This window comes from Somniosus microcephalus, chromosome 3, assembly GCF_052327205.1.
Source record: "Somniosus microcephalus isolate GS21.2 chromosome 3, FLI_Smic_1.0, whole genome shotgun sequence".
NCBI lineage: Eukaryota > Metazoa > Chordata > Chondrichthyes > Squaliformes > Somniosidae > Somniosus > Somniosus microcephalus.
Window position 1 is genome coordinate 95,750,012 of NC_140989.1, and position 6,000 is coordinate 95,756,011.

Below are 6,000 nucleotides of genomic sequence, written 5' to 3' on the forward strand. Positions count from 1 at the left end.
TGCGAGTTCTGCTGCACAGGACTCAGATGAGGACCTTCAGAAGAAGGGTGATGAGTGTAATGATCAATAACATGTCATTCTATAGTGGACACTAGGTGGAGCCGTAGAGCTGTGTAGAGCTGTATATAGCTGTATGTATACAAGACTACACTACCCAGCTGTATGTATATTAAGAGTACATTACCCATGAGGCACGAGGCTACCCACAAGGCAGCAGTCAAGATGGATGCCTCTACAGATACTGTACCTAGTCCACATGTGCTCAATAAAAGTGTCTAGCAAAAGTTAGCTGTGTTCATAATAAGAATGTCCATTTATTAATGAACATAAGATGGTACCAGGATGGTGAAGATCTGCTGAAAATTGTGAAAAGCGACATGGAGAATTTGAAGCCACCAGAGCGTTTGAAACTCACAGGAAATATTGACTACAATTGGCAGACTCTTAAACAACAATTCGAACTCTACATTGCAGCCATCGGATTCGGTACGAAGCCAGATACAAGGAAGATAGCGTTGCTGCTTACGGTTGCAGGCCCACAGGCGATAGAGGTATTTAATACATTTGTATTTAATCCAGAGGAGAACAGAGAAAAATTAGAAGATGTGCTAAAAAAATTTGATACACATTGCTCTCCCAAAAAGAATGAGACCTATGAAAGATACATCTTCTGTTCTCGGACACAGCAGCAAAATGAGACTTTTGATAGCTTTATAACTGATCTGAAACTGAAAGCACAGACATGTAATTTCTCTGAGCTCAAAGCATCCATGATTCGTGACCAGATTGTGTTTGGTATTCATGATAAAAAAGTCAGGGAACGTCTGTTGAGAGAAACCGAACTAAATTTGGAAAATGTGGTGAAAATATGCCAAGCCAGCGAGCTAGCTCGAAAGCACGCGAAGACTTTCAGTGAAATCAATAATGATGCGATTGTAATGAGTGATAATGCTGCTGTCGGTGCTGTGTCCTACAAGGGGAAGAAACGTGGGCAGAACAGAAATGAAAAGCAATCGGAGGATGAAATTTTTAATTGTAAACGCTGTGGTTACAAACACCAGTTAAGACAATGCCCAGCGTTTGGAAAAATGTGCACAAAGTGTAATGGAAAGAATCACTTTGCCAAACAATGCTTTTCAAAAGTAAAAACTAAGAAAGGGCAACGAGTTAATGTAATTGAGGACACTGATTTAAGTGAGACAATTTTTGTAGGAATGGTGTCATGTGACAATATCAAAAAGGATACAGAAAATGTGCAGCCCTCAGAAATGGACAATGCTGAACATAAAGTTAATGCAGTAAAAGAGGACAAATGGATGATCCCACTGCAGGTAAATGGAGCATTAGTTACCTTGAAACTAGACACTGGGGCAAAAGCAAACTTAATCAGTATGAGTGACATTAACAATATGAAAGAAAAGCCCAAAATACAGAAAAAGTCAGTACTACTGAAGGACTATAATGGACAGAAAATAGATAGCTTAGGTGTATGCAGACTTAAAGTGACAGTCAAAGACAAAGTGCATCATCTCATGTTTTCTGTTGTGGCTGAAAGACTTGATTCACTACTGGGTGACAAAGCTTGTGAGGACTTAGAACTGGTCAAGAGAGTCTACCGTATAAACTGTGCCATAAGCAGACCAGATGACTAAGTGGATTCTGTAGTGAATAATTTCCAGGATGTGTTCAAAGGATTTGGAGTTCTACCATTCACTTACAAGATCCAGCTAAAGGAGGATGCTCAGCCAGTGGTACATGCTCCACGAAGAGTTCTAGCACCCCTGCGTGACTGGCTCAAGAATGAACTGGACAGAATGACCACACTAGGAGTCATCAGGAAAGTCGAAGAGCCAACAGACTGGGTTAACTCCATGGTATGTGTAAAGAAAAAGAACAATAATCTAAGAATATGCATGGATCCAAAGGACTTAAATGCAAACATAAAACGTGAACACTACCAGATTCCCAAGCGAGAAGAAATCACCAGTGAAATGTCAGGTGCCAGATACTTTACAAAGCTCGATGCCTCACAAGGATTTTGGCAACTAAAACTGGATGAAGAGAGCATCAAATACTGTACCTTCAACACACCATTTGTCAGGTATTGTTTCCTCAGAATGCCTTTCGGGATAATATCTGCATCTGAAATCTTTCATAGAGCGATGGAACACATAATTGGAGGTCTGGAAGGAGTTCGGGTCTATGTTGATGACATCATCATCTGGGGCTCCACACTGAAAGAACACAATGAGAGACTGACTAAAGTGCTACAGAGCATACGCTGGAATGGACTGAAGCTCAACAAAGCCAAGTGTCAGTTTGGCGTCCAGGAAGTCACTTTCCTAGGAGATAATCTATCTGGTAAAGGAATAGAGCCAGACATGGAAAAAGTAAACGCCATACTCAAAATGCCCCGACCCACTGACAAAAAAGGAGTGCTACGCAGCATGGGGATGATAAACTTCATTGGAAAGTTCATTCCTAACTTGTCAGCCAAGACAGCCTGGCCTAGAAATTCACTGGCCTTAGCGCCGCTTTTGAGGCGCTAGAGGGCCTAGCGCCGAAGTTATGGCCAGTTTAGAAATTGACAGGGGCCCTAAATCGGCGTTAGGCCGGTAGCGCTGCGCCGGCACCGATGACGTCATCGGTGTGCGCAGCGTCCCGGTTGCCATGGTAACCCGCCCGAACTCGGAAATTGAGTTGCGGCCGCCTCGCCCGTGGCAGCCGCAAGCAACGTTCTGGCAGAGGTGCCTTACAGAATTTTGCGCCGGCGCATTAAAGGCCCCGCGGCGGCCGGCCGCTTTCCCGCCGGCCGCCTGGCCGCAGCTCCCTCCCCGGACTTCCCCCCAACCCCCCCCCGGAACAGAAGCAAGCCCGGCACTTGTCCGAGGTGCCGGGCTCATTTTTAAAAAGATTATCGCAGGCCGCGGCCGGGTGCAGGCAGCTCCTCCTTAACGGAAGGAGGAGGCCTGCACTTCCCGAGCCTGCCGCACCGCAGCGGGCGCCGCAGCGCCGGAATAGCGCCACAATGCGGCGCGTGGCGCCAGTTTTGAGGCGCTGAGACCCCTCAGTAGCGCCGGCAGCCGTTTGGGCGCGGCGCTACTGAATTTTTGGCACGCGCAGGGGGACATAGCGCCGGCACTAACTTTCGGTGCTAAAGCCCTCGCTGCGCCAAAACCGAATTTCTAGGCCCCTGTCTGCAAGACCTGCTACATAAAACAAATGAGTTCGCATGGACAGAAAGACATGAACAAGAGTGGATAAACCTCAAAACAGTGCTGACAACCACACCTGTACTCACCTTCTTTGACCCAACAAAAAGAATCAAAGTGTCAACGGATACATCAAAAGATGGCCTAGGTGCGGTCTTGCTACAAGCAGAGGGTGAAGATTGGAAGCCTGTTGCCTATGCCTCCAGGTCTATGACTGATACTGAGTGTCGATACGCCCAGATTGAAAAGGAATGTCTAGGCTTGGTAGTTGGACTAGAAAAGTTTCATGGCTACATATATGGACTTCCCACCTTCACAGTTGAGACAGACCACAGCCCTCTGGTTGCCATCATAAAAAAAAACCTGAATGAGATGTCTCCAAGGATTCAACGACTCATGATGAAGCTGCAAAGATATGACTTTGAACTGATCTACACACCAGGCAAATACATAGTGTTAGCAGATGCACTATCCTGAGCACCCACAATGAGTCATGTGAGCTCTACTGAAGAAGACGTGGATGTTCATGTGAGTATGGCCACTGCTGCGCTGCCCGTGTCAGACACAAAATCAAAGCAAATAGCAGAAGAAACAGTAAAAGATACAGTATTACAAACAGTAACAGAGAACATTCATCATGGTTGGCCAAAAGGTTCCTGTCCAAAATATTTTCACATAAGGTCAGAATTGAGTGTCGCAAGTGGACTATTACTAAAACAGAACAGAATAGTCATTCCACAGGCTCGACGTCAAGACATGCTCAAAAGGATTCATGAGGGACACCTCGGAATTGAAAAATGCAAAAGGAGAGCAAGAGACACTGTTTATTGGCCTGGCATAAATAAGGACATTGAGAACATGATAGGCAAATGTGAGGCATGTCAGAAACACCAAAGCAAACAAGCAAAGGAACCAATGATAGTAGCTGACATACCAACAGCACCATGGCAAAAGGTTGGTATGGACCTTTTTCATTTAAATGGTAAAGACTATCTAATAGTGATTGACTACTATTCTAACTATCCTGAGATGGCGCTGCTCTCAAGCACCACAGCAAGCAGTGTCATAATGCATGTGAAATCCATCTTCGCCAGACATGGAATTCCCAGGATTGCCGTTAACGACAATGGTCCGTGCTTCAACTGTAAGGAGTGGCAACAGTTTGCAGCACATTATGACTTTCAGCACATCACATCCAGTCCTTTGTATGCTCAGTCAAATGGTAAGGCAGAGAAAGGTGTTCAAGTTCTCAAGCAGCTACTGAAGAAAGCGACAGAAAGCAAGTCTGATCCTTATCTCGCCCTGCTGAGCTACCGAGCCTCACCTTTAGACTGTGGTTCTTCACCTGCTGAACTACTAATGGGTCGCAAGTTGCGCACCACGCTACCCTGCTGTGCAAAAGAACAGCAAAGTGAGGAACTGAGACAGAGACTTCAACTGTTAAAGCTGAAACAGAAATCATACTATGACAAGTCATCCAAAACTCTAAAACCATTGACAAGGGATGATGTTGTCAGGATTGAGGATCCAGATGCATGGAACAGGAAAGCTACAGTTCTTGAGGAAGTAGGACCAAGGTCATACACTGTTAGAACTGAGGAAGGACAGATTCTCAGGAGGAACCGCCGTTCCCTCCTAAAAACACAAGAGACTATTCAAGAGCAGATTGATGACAATGCCGCAACTGCATCTTGTCATTCACCGCCAGAACAATCTCATGAAGACACATCAGACTTACCCGTGTTGAGAAGATCCACACGTGAAGTAAAAAAGCCTGATAGACTTAATCTTTGAGTATAATGTAAAGCTTTGAAAATGTGTTGACTGTTTTGAAAATGTTTATGTTTATAGAGCACTAACAAAAGTGTTACTGATATTATCTTTATTGTTTTCTTGAAAGTTGATTGATATTGATTTTGTTAAACCTCAAAGAAAGGGGGATGTAATGATCAATAACATGTCATTCTATAGTGGACACTAGGTGGAGCCGTAGAGCTGTGTAGAGCTGTATATAGCTGTATGTATACAAGGCTACACTACCCAGCTGTATGTATATTAAGACTACATTACCCATGAGGCACTAGGCTACCCACAAGGCAGCAGTCAAGATGGATGCCTCTACAGATACTGTACCTAGTCCACATGTGCTCAATAAAAGTGTCTAGCAAAAGCTAGCTGTGTTCATAATAAGAATGTCTATTTATTATTGAACATAAGAATGAGCATGCACACGGAGATGATAGGTGCAATGGCAAGGGTGCCTGAGAGCCTCTCGGCAGTGGTAAGGAGCGTGGAGGAGTTCACCTCCAATATTGCACAGAGCTCTGTGCACACCATGGAGCCTATCATTTGCAGGGAGTTCAGAGACAATTCATTAGGTTAATTCCAGAGATGAGGGGGTTGACTTATGAGGAAAGGTTGAGCAGGCTGGGCCTATACTCATTGGAATTTAGAAGAATGAGAGGTGATCTTATATAATCATATAAGATACTGAGGGGGCTCGACAAGGTAGATGCAGAGAGGAGGGGGGAAATCTAGAACACGGGGGCACAGTTTTAGAATAAAGGGTCGACCTTTTAGAACTGAGATGAGGAGGAATTTCTTCTCTGAGGGTCGTAAATCTGTGGAATTCTCTGCCCCAGAGAGCTGTGGAGGCTGGGTCATTAAATACATTTAAGGTGGAGATAGACAGATTTTTGCAAGATAAGGGAGTGAAGGGTTATGGGGAGCGGGCGGGGATGTGGCTTTGAGCCCAAGATCAGCTATGATCTTATTGAATGGCGGAGCA